At 43.3% G+C, this 15,816-nt stretch overlaps 1 protein-coding gene across 2 annotated transcripts in view; it reads left to right on the forward strand.

The window, feature by feature from the left end:
• MAP2K6 (mitogen-activated protein kinase kinase 6) overlaps positions 1–15,816 on the forward strand; it is a 104,488-nt gene that overhangs the window by 51,922 nt on the left and 36,750 nt on the right. Inside the window, exon 1 of one of the 2 annotated variants that reach the window (XM_034640117.1) lies at positions 12,491–12,756. The exons of the other annotated variant lie outside the window; for it this stretch is intronic. The gene's annotated coding sequence lies outside the window, so the exon portion shown is untranslated. Of the gene's footprint in view, positions 1–12,490; positions 12,757–15,816 lie in introns of those variants that run through there. 2 annotated transcript variants of the gene reach the window in all.

Genomic DNA, 15,816 nt, shown 5'->3' on the forward strand with positions numbered 1-15,816 from the left:
CATAGAAAAACTCACCCAAAGATTGGGAATTAGGGGCGCCTGGGTGGCTCAGCCCGTTAAGGCGTCTGCCTTCAGCTCAGGTCGTGATCCCAGGGTCCTGGGATCGAGTCCCAAATTGGGCTCCTGGCTCAGTGGGGAGTCTGCTTCTCCCCCTCCCTCTGCCTGCTGCTCCCCCTGTTTGTGCTCTCTCTCTGACAAAGAAATAAATAAATACATAAATAAATAAAATCTTAAAAAAAAAGAAGATTGGGAATTAAGCGCAGGGGCCGCCTGACTTTCTCCTGTCCCTACCACCCAAGCGCATCGAGGCCACGTTGGAAATAACCATGGCCCCGTCCTTCCCGCAGCCTGGGGGAATATCGCTGTATAGCTTCATCATTCCAGAAGAGACATACTGGAGGAGGGTGGGGAAGCCCCGGAGCCGGGGGCTAGCTCTAATCAGGGTCTTACTTTCAGGGCAAGCTCAGTGCTGTTGCGTAGCAGGTACTGAGTAAATATTTCGGGAGAGGATGAATGCATGAAAGCACTGTGTGTCTCTCTCTTCAGTCCCCCTTTTGGTGCCATCATCAGCCTCTGGTGGCCCCTTGGGTCAGACGTTCGCCCCTGTTATTGGGACACCAGCTGGGAGATATCAGTCTGCTTGCTACCCAGCCACCACAGAGGGGAGTCTTCTTGCTTTCTTTCTTTTTTTTAAAGATTATTTATTTATTTATCTGAGATAGATAGAGAGCGAGCTCAATAGGGGGGGAGAGGGAGGCAGAGGGAGAAGCAGGCTCTCCACGGAGCAGGGAGCCCGAGGCAGGGCTCGATCCCAGGACCTGGGGATCACGACCTGACCCGAAGGCAGACATTTAACAGACTGAGCCCCCCAGGCGCCCCAGAGGGGAAATTTCTTAAGCTCTGCGTTTCAAGAGAGGGGAAGGGTTTTGAGCTGAGATACATGTTGAATGCACGTGCCTGCATTTTTCTCCCAAGGTCAGAGGAGGCTGTGTTTCAGCTTGTGCTTGTGAAAGTGTTTAGTTCACTGGAAAATACTGTGGTCATGTATATACTCAGAGGGAAGCCTGGTGTTGCCAGGGATGACAGCCTCGGCTGGAATACCCAGAGCAGGTTGCATTCTGTATGGAGAGAGAGTCCATACCACAGCCCTTGCAATTTATTGTATATGCAAAAAAAGGGCTGAGCCCCAGTGAATGGCCTACTTTTTCCAGGAAGTCTTAAATATCACAGAATTTCAGTGCCACCCTAGAATCTGAACAGTTCCTTGGAGCTTGATGTAACAGGTTTTGACCGACTCAGGTAGTATTTGGGGAGCTCAGCCCAGGGAATGCGCTTTTACTTTCTATAATATCCTTTCGGCTGTACACACACGCTTGGCTGTTTGCTCTTCCCCCGAAACAGGAGGATTTGGAGAGTTAACCTGATATTCCCAGGTTGCATGTTTTCCTACTTGTTTATAAAATTGAAGAAACACGTAGTTTTTCAAAGATCGTCCAGCCATTCACGGGGCTTGTGTTCTCGAAAGCGCAGCGCTCTGAAGAACTTTGTGTCATTTCCCAGGAGTTTGCCTTTCTCCTGTCTGCTCTTTCATGCTCTTTCACTTTCGTTCCCCAGCACGTGAAACACCGTGGCAGCTTGTCCTGTTGCCTGCCCCCTCTGCGCCCCTCCTCTCTGTCATGGGACATTCCGTTCTTCCCACCAGCCCCAACCTGTTTGCAACTTGGCACACAGGGAGAACAGGACTCATTGCACAGCCTTACCCCCTGGGACGGTCCTAGTTTCAGCTTTTCAGAGAGCAAAGCTTTTGGCCTCACAGCTCTTGGATATTGAGACAATTGGGAGAAGTCGTAATGCCTTTAACTTCAGAGAACAGTCTTTCGCACAGAAGGAGGACGCAATGTCTTCTATGATGCCATTTATACGAAGTGTCAAGAGTAGGAAAATGTACAGGGACCGAGTTTAGGCTGGTGATTGCCTGGAACCGGAGGGAGGGATGATATTAGAGGAAAAGAAGCCGGGGTGGCTAATGGGTATGATGTTTCTTTTGACGAAAATGTTATGAAATTGCTGGTGGCAATGGTTGCACAACTCTGAGTTTGCTCAGAACCATTGAATTTTACAATCTGAATAGGCGAATTGTGGGTGTGAATTCTATCTCAATAAAGCTGTTGTAATGAAATCTGGAGGGCAAAGGTAATGTCATGGATCAGATTTTTGGACCTTGGGCTTTGCAACTCTGGAGATGAAGCATTCAAGCTCTTTGGTAGCAAACTCCCGGAATTTTCTAGAAGAATGAAATGCATCCCATCCTCGCATGCATGACCTTTGAGACTCACGGATAGTTCTAGAGCTGAGAGCCACTTCTGACTCATGTGTTTCCATGTTTTATGCTGAGCAGTTCTGGAATGGAGAAGGTTCTTAGAGGAAAGAAGGAAGTTTTAGATCACACCTACTTTAGCTTGACATAGTTGAGTTGCCTTTTGGAATTTTCCCTTATGTTTCTCATTAGCTACTTCCTCAGGAGCTTATATACTGCAAGCGTATGTGGTAAAGTTTCATTTGAAACTACAGGAACTCCTTTGCTGACCTATTCTGGCTGTTTCTAATGTTTCTTGGCTCCGTGCTTCCGAGGACCCCATGGGAAATCTTGGCGGAACACCCTGTTTTACGTCAATACAGACTGCCTCTCTCAACTTCCCTTCGCATTGAATTTTCTCTTTGTTGTCACTTTTTATGCCCTTCTTCCTTCTTGTCCTAAAGAGAGACCCTCCAGCCTTCTCCACTGTGCCATTGATCCCACACTGTCCGTCGGGAAGTTTGCCCCACCATTTCCGTGTATTTCTCTGGCCTCTTTGTCCCTTTCCCCATTGGCTTCTTTTCTAAGCTAGACTGCTGCTCAGATTTCCCATCCTATTTAGAAAGTGGTAACAAACGCACAAAACCCCCAAACTCCAACACTTTCTTTGGATCCTTATTTCTTCCTCAACATACTGTGTGTTGTTTTTTTTTTTTTCCTTCCCCACAGTTAACTTTTTTTGCAATCTCTGTGTATTTTCCTGTTTTCACTGATGTGTCCTTTTGATGAAGAGATTGAGGTTACCAAGTTGGGAGCCTGTGCTAGCATGAAGTCTAGGGAATCTCCTACCTAGAGCGGTTAGGGATGGGAGAGAGAGAGATGAGGTTTCAGCAAGGTGGGAAGCAGATTTTCCGAGTGATTTTCCCAGGCATTTTGCTAGAGACCCAACAGTCCCAAGTGGGCTCTAAATCTGGGTACGTCTAGCCAGTGAAAATGTGCTTTGGTGTAAGGCCTCGTTAGCTGGTTGGTTTATTTGTTAGGCACTGGAGGAAGGGGCAGTTTTCTAGAGAAAAAGTATGATCCTTACCTTAGTAAGCCAGGAGTAGTTGTTGTTGTTGTTGTTCTTTTTTTTTTTTTTTTAAGATTTTGTTTATTCATTTGAGAGAGAAACAGCACAAGCGGGGTGAGGGGCAGAAGGAGAAGGAGAAGCAGACTCCCCACTGAGTCGGGAGCCCAAGATGGGGCTTGATCCCAGGACCCTGAGATCACGACCTGAGCCAAAGGCAGGCACTTAACCATCTGAGCCACCCAGGCGCCCCAGGAGTTCTTCCTTCACAGAAAATGCCCCCAAGATAGTTGTTGGGATGTATTCAGTTTTGTGCGTTTATTTTATTTTGAGTGTTAAGGCTTCTGGCATTATAGTCAGATTTAAGGGTCTCAGTGACCTTGAGTGTTATAGTCCAGCCCAGGACTAGTGAGTCTTCTGGTAAAGTGGGAGAAACATCAAGCTGAGATTACCATCAGGATGAGCCAATCGAGGAATCCATTAATGGGCTAAAAGAGCACCCCCCGCATTTTTTTTTGTATTGAGAGGGGAGTATCACCGCACAGGCCATGTGTCTCCAAGACAGCATTTTGCAAACAGGAGCCATAGTGACCAATTTCAAACAGTCACTTGACCATTACCCTCCTGCTGGAGTAATTTATGTCAGGGAGGAGATAGGCTTATCAGTTTTATCAGAAGCCCCTTAGGGAAGGGGGAGCTAGTTTACAAACATACCACAGAGCTGTCACACAGTAGAAAACTTGATGACATCATGGGTGAAACTGGTGGCGTGCTCCTCCAGATATGATTTAAGGAGAAAATCAGCTAGTTTTATCGATGGAATGTTTTCCATCTCAGAATCAGGGGAACGAAAGTCCGGAAAGGTTCAGTGAAATATCCTGGACAAAGTTCATGGTGATATAGCTTTTCAGCTGAGTCTTATCTCCTGATAGATCTTAGGTCATGTCACAGTAATTCCCAGTAAACAGCTTTATAACCTGCGTTTGTTATCTTGGGGCACAGGAGTAGAAAGGCTGCAGGGAGGATTTAACCCAGACCTTTTACTTCTGGGTCCCAGATTTTATATGTAGCCTGGACATGGGTCAGCAATAATCCCACTACGAGCTAGTGGGAATAGACCTCTGATGAGAAGTAATTGCAATCGAAGGACTGAATACTGTCATATTACATGGGAAAGCTGACTGCTCACGTCTGTAAGTCTCCATGTATCTGGACAGGGGCCTTGAAATGGAGGAAGTAATATTTAGCCCATGCAGCTGTCCCGATCATTACATTAAGAATTTATGTGCAAAGCGGAGCCCCATGCCTTGTGTGTAATAACTTCTCAATAAGTATTCATTGCTTTTATTATTCTCACGAGCAGCTACTTGTTAATAAGGAAGCACCTGCCAAAAACAGCAGCGTAGCTTGACCTGGCAATTTCCAGCGTCCGTTTATCTAACACGTTTTTATCCACTGATGCTGTATACATTGCTTTGCTCATGTTTCCACCAAGGTCGATACTGATACTCCCGTCTTAATGTTGAGGCTTGGATGCATCCCTTCTCAAGGTTTTACAGCTAATGAGTGTGTGCTTGCACCCTGCCTGTTCACCCTCCTTTTTACAGGGTCACGTGGAGTTTTCCAACCAACCCTATATAACTTGGTGGGACAGGCCCCTCCCCCAGTCCTTCTCGCTGCTTTCCAATAATAAAGGCTTGTGAGAATTGCCATCAATAGTATTCAACTGAAGTCAATCCAGTAAGAATCTCTGAGTTAAAGTTTTATAAAATTAGTGTACCCAGGGATCATTTAAAATCATCTCGTCATCGTTTTGGTAAGCCATTAAAGCCAGCTTAGGGAATTTGCATAGGTAACAGTGTGTATGAGACATCACAGAGCGTGTTCATTTATTTATTTTTCTTTTTAAAGATTTTATTTATTTGAGAGAGAGAGAATGCATGAGCACAAGCAGGGGGAAGGGCAGAGGGAGAAGGAGAGAGAGAGAGAGAGAAGCAGATTCCCCACTGAGCAGGAAGCAGGATGCGGGGCTCGATGCTAGGACCCTGAGATCGTGACCTGGGCCGAAGGCAGACACTCAACCCACTGAGTCACCCAGGTGCCCCCACAGAGCATACTTAATTTACAATTTGACTCACATTTCTGATAACATAGGTAGGTAGAATGTTCCCCTGGTGCAGTGTGGAATTTGTATACTTTTTTTTTGGTGCTGAGTCTTGGAGATTAACTGATTTACATGTTTCAAGGTGACTGCCTGGAACAATTTCTAGGCCTATTACCCAAGACTAGAGAACTTTGACAGCCTGACTTACAGCAGGGCCTGAAGCAATTCTTGTTAATTACGGTGACAGTGGTTTATCCAGGAGTAAAAAAACGGAGGGCCTAAGTCTTTCTATAGAACTGTGGAATTTTCCCTTCAGGGTCCACAGGATCTGAAATATTTAGGATTGAAGTATGAGTAGATTTGAATAAAAAACTCTACTTTGAAATTAAGTTGTTTGCTTTTGTAAATTAGCATTCTTTTCTCAGAAAATCACATTTAAGTGTTGTGGTTTTCTTAAAGCTCTTGGTTTTTGTTTTTTAGTTGACTGTTATGAACCTCTCACCTGGAGTGTCCCCAGTGGGAGATGCACTAAGCCACGAGAGTACAGGGAGACCAAAAGGCAGAGCCCACCCCAGTCTTTTGCCAGGCTGTGGTTCACAAAACATGACTCTCAGAACCATCCAGCCTCCCTGGAAAGGTGACTAGATATTGCAGAAACAGCCGTGGTGCAGAGGGTTATACTGACCTTTTCCAGGCTGGAGGACTGGAGTGTCAAGGTGAAGGATCCTGCCATAGATTTTTGATAATGCTTTGCCCATGGTTTCTTTACCGTCTTGTTTCTTGTTGGCAGGGGACATAAGGGATTCCAGAATGTGCCACAGGCCTGGGGAAAGAGCTGCATTTCTTAGTTTTCCTCTGAGATGTCATTGAGTTAAAAAGAACTGGAAGGAAGTCAGTATCTACATCTTCTTTGTTCCAGTGAAAGGCAGCCACTGAGGAGACAGATGGCCCCATCTACCCATACCCATTTCTTCTAGTTTGCAGTTTCTCAGTGTTGCTTGTTTTGCCCCCTTTTCTCATCAAGTTAAGACCTTCTAGGTGTTTCTATCACCAGTGGCATTGTAGGATCACAGGATGCTTGGGAAGGTCAGTAGCAGAAGCAGCTGAGAAGGAAATGAAGGGAGTGAAAATGAAGGGATAAAAGAAAAGAAAAAGGGAAAAGTGAGAAATACATTTGGTAGAGAGTGTGGTAGCATGGGTATGGTAGGGGAGACACTGGATACATTTTGAGAGAGAATTTGATAAAATTCAGTATCCATTTCTTTCTTTAAAAAAAAACTTATTTGAGAGAGAGAATGAGTATAAGAAGGGGGAGCAGAGGGAAAGGAGAGAGAATCTTAAGCCGACTCCACGCTCAGTGCAGAGCCTGATGCGGGGCTCAATCCTAGGACCCTGAGATTAGGACCTGAGCGGAGATCAGGACCTCAGCTGAAACCAAGAGTCCGACACCCAATCGACTGAACCACCCAGGTGCCCCTCCATGTCCATTTCTAATAATTCATTGTATTAGTTTCTTGTCGCTGCTGTAACGATCAGTGCAAACTTGGTTGCTTAAAACAATAGAATCTATTCTGTCACCTTTCTGAAGGCCAAAGTCTGAAATCAAGGTGTGGGCAGGCCAGGCCCCCTCCAGCGACTCTGCGAGACGATCCTTTCCTTGCCTCATGTAGCTTTGGGGAGTTGCCACATTCCTCGGCACCCCTCAGACTGCGGTTCCCCTACTCCAGGCTCTGCCTCCATATTCTCTGGGTGAATCTAACCTCCCCTTTCATCTTTGTCCTAAGGGCACTTCTGATGGCATGTAGAGCCCAGCTAGATAATCCAGGATAATCTCCTTATCGCGAGATCCTTACTTTAATCACATCTGCAAAATGTTACTATGGTAACAGTCACAGGTGCCAAGGATTATGATGTGGGCACATCTTGGGAGCCATTATTAGCCTGCTTCACTCACTAAATGTGAATAGTTATATACTTCTACCAAACTGAATCTAAACCCAGCATAATTCTTTTAAGGTGGAAGGCTAGAAAGTTTTCTTTTTCTTGTTTTATAAGTTTTTTAAATTTTATTTTAAGAGCGCTCCATGCCCAGTGTGGGATCAAGAGTCACATGCTCCACTGACTGAGCCGGCTGGGCGCCCCTGAAAGAGTTTTTTTTTTTTTTAAAGATTTTATTTTTATTTATTTGACAGAGACAGCCAGCGAGAGAGGGAACACAAGCAGGGGGAGTGGGAGAGGAAGAAAGCAGGCTCCTAGCAGAGGAGCCTGATGTGGGGCTCGATCCCAGAATGCCGGGATCACGCCCTGAGCCGAAGGCAGATGCTTAATGACTGCGCCACCCAGGCACCCCCTGAAAGAGTTTTCTTAAAGTCAGGATAAAGTGAAGGTGTCTGCAGTGACTGTCATACTTAATTATTTTTTAATATGGAAAACCAGTGAACTTATATAAGAGATATACATAGTAAAAAGCTGTATGCGGAACCTGGCTGGCTCAGTTGGTGAAGTGTCTGACTCTTGATTTCGGCTCAGGTCCCGATCTCCGGGTCCTGGGGTCAATTTCCATGTCTGGCTCTGTGCTGGGTGTGGAGCCTGCTTGGAATTCTTTCTCTCTCCCATCCTCTGTCCTTCCCTACCCTTGTGCATGTTCTCACTCTTTAAAAAAAAAAAAAGGTGTATCAAATTAATGGAGGAACAAATGCACAGATTAACAGGTGGTATTGGGACAACTATCTAGCCATTTGGGGAAGAGGAAATGATGTTCCTGCTTTATAAAAATACAGAGGCCATAAAGGAATGTAAAAATTTTTAATTTTGTATAATCCAAAAGGGAAATAACACCAACTGCGTGTATGTGTGTGTGTATGTTGCAACACAAACTACTGAAGGAGTAATGTCTTCTCTTACAAATAAGAGAAATAATAATAATAATAATGATAACAGCAACAACAATATAAAAATGAGCAACTATTTTGAACAGGCAGTTCATAGAAAAATACAGGTATCAGTAGACATATATAAATACTCAGCTTTATTAAATATTTTAAAAATGTGATTAAAAACAGTAAAGTACTCTTGTTTACTTATCAAATTGACAAAGATGAAAATTTTTGTTGAATACCAGGTGTTGTTGAGGGGTTATTTATTTCTTCCGTTTTCCATCAAGAGTTGAAGATAGTTCATGAGGAGCATATAATGCAGCAATGTAACATAGATAAAAAGTAAATGAGACCACCTGTGAGGGAGTCTTGCCAAGCAAAGAAGTCAAGTTTGAATCTGATCAAGTTCTAACTCACAGAGGAGTGTGTGTACCAATAGGGGATACAATTGGCAGAATACAGTGGGAAACTTTATAAAGTTTATAAATGACCAGATTTCTGCGACAGAACAATTTCATGCAGTGGGAGGGGCAGACAGTAAGAAATGGAGAGAGAGCTCATAGGTAAAGAGAGATACAGGAAACTTTATCAAGCAATTATAAAACATAGACCTAATTTTGATCCTGATTCAGACACATTACAATTTAAAAATGTTTGAGATATTTATGAGACCATTAGAATTTTGAACACTGAGTAGATATTAAGAAGTTACGTATTTGTTTACTTGTAATAATGCTGTTGTGGTTATGTTTTGTTTTTTTTTTTTAAATAGTCACTTTCAGAGGCTTGGTGTCTCAGTTGGTTAAGTGTCTGACTCTTGGTTTCAGCTCAGGTCATGATCTCAGGGTCGTGGGATCGAGCCCCACGTCAGGCTCTGGACTCAGCATGGAGTCTACTTGAGATTCTCTCTCTCCCCTCTGCTGTTTCCCCTCCTCCTACTCATGCTCTCTCTCTCTCACTCTCAAATAAATAAATAAAATCTTTTTCTAAAAAATAGTCCATTTCTTTTGGAGATATATGATGAAATATTTATGGATGAAATGATTTGATGTCTGGGAGATGGGGTGGCTATAGATGAAACAAAACTGGCCATAGGTTGATATTTGTTGAGGCTGGGGAATGGGTTCTTGTGGATTGATTATAACTGTCTTGGTTACTTTCTCATGTATTTAAGATGTTCCATAAAAAAGTGTTATTAAAGCCACAAACAAAAAATACTTACTTGGACATGAATATGAATATGAGTCCCAGTTTGGCCCTAAGCTTTTTAGCCATCAACCCAAGGAAGGAAACAGAGAAAGACATTCACATCATCCGCAGACAAAGACTGATCAGTTATACAGGAGGAGCCAACTCTTCTAATTACTGATGACACCCATTTTTTTTCTAAGAGTCTTTATAAAAAGGGCATTATGTAAGGTAATGAAACACATCCTTATGGAGATGAATTTCCGAGGCCTCTTTTTAAGGTGTACCTTACCTCATGGATCAATGGCATCATGGTAGACTGTAGCTCAACAGGAGAAATGGGGTGACATTGGGAGAGAGGCAGGATGGATTCTACACTGGTAACACTAAGAAGGGTAACAGAGATGAAGAACTCTGCCTTTGTATTTCTTTGCATCTCTTAGTCTTCATGCAACTTGGTTGAATCAGAGTTACTCCTCTGTAGTTCTCCTTGGCTAGAAGGGAGGTGATCTCAATGCTCTTAAAAGTGTGACCTTGGACCAGGGGGGAATTAATCCACTTCCCCTCCCCCCCAAAAAAATTAAACCTTCTTACTCACTGTCTCTCTAAGTTTAAAAGAGAGTTTTCTGCAATTCAGTAGCTATTTAAAAAAATCTTTATATTTTGGAAAATTTCAAACATATTCAAAGGTGCACGTACAATGAGCCACCATGCATCCATCACTCAACTTTGACAATTACCAACTCACGGCTAATCTAATTTCATCTATATCTCCACCCCCCCAAGTCCCTCCACCATATTCTTTTGAACAAACCATACCATCCTATTATTTCATTTGGAGACATTTCAGTATTTATCTCTAAAATAGGAGTGCTAATTTTAAATCTAAACTAAAATTTAGTCCACCATTTTGAAAAGATCAAACACGTCGCTAAATTTCTTAGCAACCTGTTGTCATATTTTAAAGCGGTATTTTATTTAACACCCATATGACTACATTTCCTTTCAATAAAGACTCGTGAATGAAGCAGCCCAGAAATGAGGAAGATGAGGCAGACAGTGGGGATTCCCCACCTAACCACTGCCCGCCTCCTACCTTCACTCTGGGCCCAGACCACAAGTAAGGGGGACTGGCTGTGATTTGCTTTTAGGTTCTTTCAAGAACACTTAGTCAGCATCAAATTGTTAACATGACAAAACAGAGTTCAGTTCAGCTCGACCTGGTCTAAAAAAAAAAGAAAAAGAAAAAGAGCTTCGAACCCATGAGGCTGTAAGCATCTGTCAGCAGAGTGTTTTCATTCTTGAAAACAGGACCATCTCAGGATGAGTTGATGGAACACACCGGCTGATTTCTCTTTGACACGTCCAGCAATTCCTTGTGTGTTTCGCTGATTGTTCATTCAGGTCTCATTCCGTCAGAATGTTCTTGCCTTGACTGCTTTCCCTTCTCTTGCTCTTTTTGTTTCCCTGCCTCTCATTCAAGTCTCTGTCACCCCCAGGTCTGCGTATTTCCTCCTCCCCCACCTCTACCTTTAGCTCCATTCCTCTGCCTGAAATCTGTCACAGGTGCCCCCACATCTATTTCACATGTCTGCATTGGAACTCCTTATCTGCCTTCTCCCCACCGCCCACCCCAATTGGCCTGACTTTCCTCTTTCACTTAATTTCATGTAGGTGACGAAAAGCCAAATTACTACTGCTATTACTGTGACCACCACTACTATTGCTACTACTATTACTGCTTATCTTCTGATCTTCTGCCCTCTAATCCAGTAAATTCCCAGAGCCTACGGTTTTGCTTCCATGAAGTTTAAGCAGCATATCTATCAGTCAGATGGCTGTGGTCGCTGCCTCTTAACTTCTTGCGTGTAGCGCTTGCCAGGTGCGTGGATGGGACATGGGGGATGGCTTTGAAGAGGTCGCAGTCCAGCACAAGGCATGGGGGAGCAGATGGGTTCGGTCAATCAGTTGAGGAAGGGAGCCATTAAAGATATGTCCAGACTACTGCGACCACACAGATGGGGAACATTTATTCTGTGTGTTTTTATGGAAGGCTCTCTGGAGGAGAACGTGCTTGAGCTGAGTGTTACAGTTGACCAGTAGAGACAGGTGATAACAGAGTTCCAGGGAAAACATGAGCAAACACCTGGAAGCTTAAAATGCCAAGGTGTGTATGTATGGGGGTGTGTGTGTGTGTGTGTCCACACTTTCAGAATATTTTGCAGATATTAGATTCATCTCGTTACATGATTTTTTTTGAAGTGCAGACATGACCTCCTCATGACCTCCTCAACGGAACAGCACAGAGGACTCCTCTTCTTAAATCTGAAATTATAAAGATTATTATGAAGTTATTTAAAAATTTAAAGTTTTGATCCTTCAGTCTTTGGCTCTAACCTATGCTTTCAGCTTTCTCTCTACCACCATCCTTCACTTTGTCTAAAGTAGACAATTCACAATTTCTTTGAATATACGACAGTGCCTTCTCACCACCACTGGGAGCTCATCCTTACTCTGCTTGGAATCTCACTGTTGTATTTCCATTTTCTGGTTGTCAAAATCCTACCCCTTATTTAAAAAAAATTTATAATGGAAACATTTAAATATGGAAAAAGAAGACCTAAGAGCCCAATCAATCCTCATGTACCCTTAACTTCTACCAGTGATCAAAGGACCACCTAAAATACCACTTCTCCTGTGAGATCGTTCTTTTGTTCTTTTCCCTCTTCTGCTTTGAACCTCCTGTGTGTTCATGATGTGGTATTTGTCGTGTGTTACATATACTCTGATATTACAGGAACTGGTTTTTCTGATCCCTTGCAGTGTCTACTTTGGTGAATTATTAACAGTCTCCGCTCAAAGATAGAGATAGCCCAGTGGGGGGCCTCATTTGGAATTTCCTCCCAGCCACAAAGAACTGATTGGTGATGGGGGAGGGAGGAAGCACCAGGAACTGGGCGGAAAGTGACCTTGTCGTCATAAAGAAAGAAGTGGTGCAAAGGGAGACACGTTACTTTGCCTGCACACAGATGTTTATAGGAGCTTTATTCATAGTTGCCAAAACTTGGAAGCAACAGGATGCCTGTCAGGAGATGAACGGATGAATGAACTGTGGCACATTCAGACAATGGAATATTACTCAATGCTAAAAAGAAATTTGCTATTAAGCTGTGAAAAGACATGGACGAACCTTAAAGGAATATCACTAAGTGAAAGAAGCCAGTTGGTATGATTCCAATTATATGACGTTGGGGAAAAGGCAAAACTATGGAGACGGTAAAAAGCTATGAGTGGTTGCTAGGGGTTGAGGAGAGGGAGGGATGAATACGCAGAGCACAGAGGGGGTTAGGGCAGTGAAAATGCTCCGTGTGAGGCTATAATGATACCCACGCATGTCTGTATATGTCAGTATATGTCATATATGTCAGTATACGTTTGTCCAAACCCATAGAATGTACAACACTGGGAGTGAAGCCCATTGTAAACTATGGGCTTTGGGGTGGTCATTTTGCATCCGTAAATTCATCAGTTGTAACCAGTGCACCACTCTGGTGGGGGATGTTGATAATGGGGAGGCTATGCATGTGTGGGGGCCGGGGGAATAGGGGAAATCTCTGTACCTTCCCTTCAATTTTGCTGTGAACTAAAAACTGCTCTAAAAAAAAAAAAAAGAAGCCCTTTATAACGAAAGATAGGGATTCGGAGACCTCCCTCCCAGAGATCTTGAGTCTGGGAAGCTGAAATTGTTCCCGTGGTCAGTGGGAAGCAAGAGAATATGCTTCCAAATTGATGAGATGTTTGAAAAATGTAATTTTAACATAAATAACATAAGAGAGGAAGAACAGAGGAGGACATCTGAAGAAACAAGCTGCCCATACAGGGAACATTCTATTTAGCTCTTATTTTAAAAAATAGAAGCACAAACATGGAAGGGAGAAAAGAAACTAGTATGTATTGAGCACTTATTATATGTGAGATCCTGTTAGATGTCTTCACACATACGCCACATGAGCCTCTCAGTGACCCAGGTTTCTCCTCTCATCAGCAGGTGCGGAAACTGGGTTTAAGAAACGTTTTCAAGGGGCGCCTGGGTGGCACAGCGGTTAAGCGTCTGCCTTCGGCTCAGGGCGTGATCCCGGCGTTGTGGGATCGAGCCCCACATCGGGCTCCTCTGCTGTGGGCCTGCTTCTTCCTCTCCCGCTCCCCCTGCCTGTGCCCCCTCTGTCGCTGGCTGTCTCTATCTCTGTCGAATAAATAAAAACTTAAAAAAAAAAAAAGAAAGAAATGTTTTCAAGCTCCCCGTGTTAATAAGGGCCACAGCTAGAACTTAAAATGAGGTCTATTGGTGGTTAAGTTCATGCTATTTCTACTCTAGTCTGTTTCTTTTCTTTTCTTTTCTTTTCTTTTCTTTTCTTTTCTTTTCTTTTCTTTTCTTTTCTTTTCTTTTCTTTTCTTTCCTCTTCTTTTCTCTTCTTCTCTTCTTTTTTCTTTCCTTTTCTTTTCTTTCTTTTCTTTCTTTCTTTCTTTCTTTCTTTCTTTCTTTCTTTCTTTCNTTTTCTTTTCTTTTCTTTTCTTTTCTTTTCTTTTCTTTTCTTTTCTTTCCTTTTCTTTTCTTTTCTTTTTTTCTTTTCTTTCCTCTTCTCTTCTCTTCTTCTCTTTTTTCTTTCCTTTCCTTTTCTTTTCTTTCTTTTCTTTCTTTCTTTCTTTCTTTCTTTTTTGAAGGGCTCAATACGAATGTTCAAAACAGTTGAGAAAAGAACAAATACTCAGTCAATAACTATTTAGGACATGCAGGCACTGAGCAGAATCGATGCCGTAATGGAACTTACGTTGGGAAGATAGATACTAGACAAATCATCAATGCAGAAGTAAACATAGAAAGGCAACCATAAAGTCATGTGGGATTATGAGACACGGTATGAGGAATGTAAATGGAAGGCGGTTGTGAAGATCCGTTTGACACAGATTGGACATTTTTTTAAAAATGGCGTAAGCGATTAGTTTTTTTACTTACTGAGTTTTAAAGTTTTAATTCCAGTATAGTTAACGTACAGTGTCATATTAGTTTCAAGTGTGCAATGCTGTGATTCGACAATTTTATACATTACCCGGAGCTCATCACGACAGGTGCCCTCTTTCATCCCCATCACCTATTTCTCCCGTCTGCCGACCCACCTTCCTTGCGGTGACCATCAGGTTGTTCTTCTTAGTTAAGAATCTGTTTCTTGGTTTGTGCCTCTCTCTCTCTTATTTTCCCCTTTGTTCATTTGTTTTGTTTCTTACATTCCACAAATGAGGGAAATCTCCGACTTACTTCACTTAGCATTATACTCTCTAGCTCCATCTACGTTGTTACAAAGGGCAAGATTTCATTCTTTTGTATGGGTGAATCATATTCCATTGTGTGTATTTAGAAGCCACATCTTCTTTATCCTTTTATCTGCTGATAGACACTTGGGCTGCTTCCATAATTTGGCTATTGTAAATAATGCTGTGATAAACACAGGGGTGCGTGTATCCTTTCGAATGGGTGTTTTCGTATTCTTTAGGGAAATACCCGTAGTGCAAATTACTGGATCGTAGGGTAGTTTTATTTTTAGGTTTTTGAGGAACTTTCATACCGTCTCCCACAGTGGCTGCACCTTTTTGCATCCCCACCAACAGAGACAGAGTGGGCATTTGAAACTAAAATGTCAGAGACTCAGTAAAGTGCACTGAGCTCACATTCTGTGTGAGAAGCTGGAATGTGAAAGCTGGAGGTGTGGACCATGACCCGTAAGGAGTGTTCTGGAAGGTCTGGTTGGGTTTTACAGGGTGTGTGATTAAAGGGCCGGATATGGAAGTTTGGGTTCCTGTCCAGAAGGGGGCTCGAGCCTTCGAGGCAGAGGCAAGACAAAGACAAAGGCAAGGTTCCAGGTCATCCATCTCTCTCCTTGAAATCAAAACGACTGCACATTTTAACATGAGCTCGTCAGCTTTCTTTCTCTAAATCTTATGTAATTCTGCAGAACGTTGGCATGCTGGCTGGAGTCTCAGTGGTGGGCGAGATCCAGTGGTTTGGGGGAACGGGAGCATCTGTGTCCCATCGCTGTGGCGAAGCCAGCTTCCTCCCTGCACTCCCGTCCCTTGGCCCTGCTCCGTGAGTTGCTTTGCATCTGATCGTCGCCATTTAATAAAGTCTAATGACACTCCTCTCCTGATTTCGGTGCCAGCTACCCCTGGGACTTCAGCCTAGATGCGAGTATTAAGGAGAGGGCAGCCAAGGCCTCCAGGTTGCCAGTGACTT

Source organism: Ailuropoda melanoleuca, chromosome 13, assembly GCF_002007445.2.
Source record: "Ailuropoda melanoleuca isolate Jingjing chromosome 13, ASM200744v2, whole genome shotgun sequence".
Taxonomy (NCBI): Eukaryota; Metazoa; Chordata; class Mammalia; order Carnivora; family Ursidae; genus Ailuropoda; species Ailuropoda melanoleuca.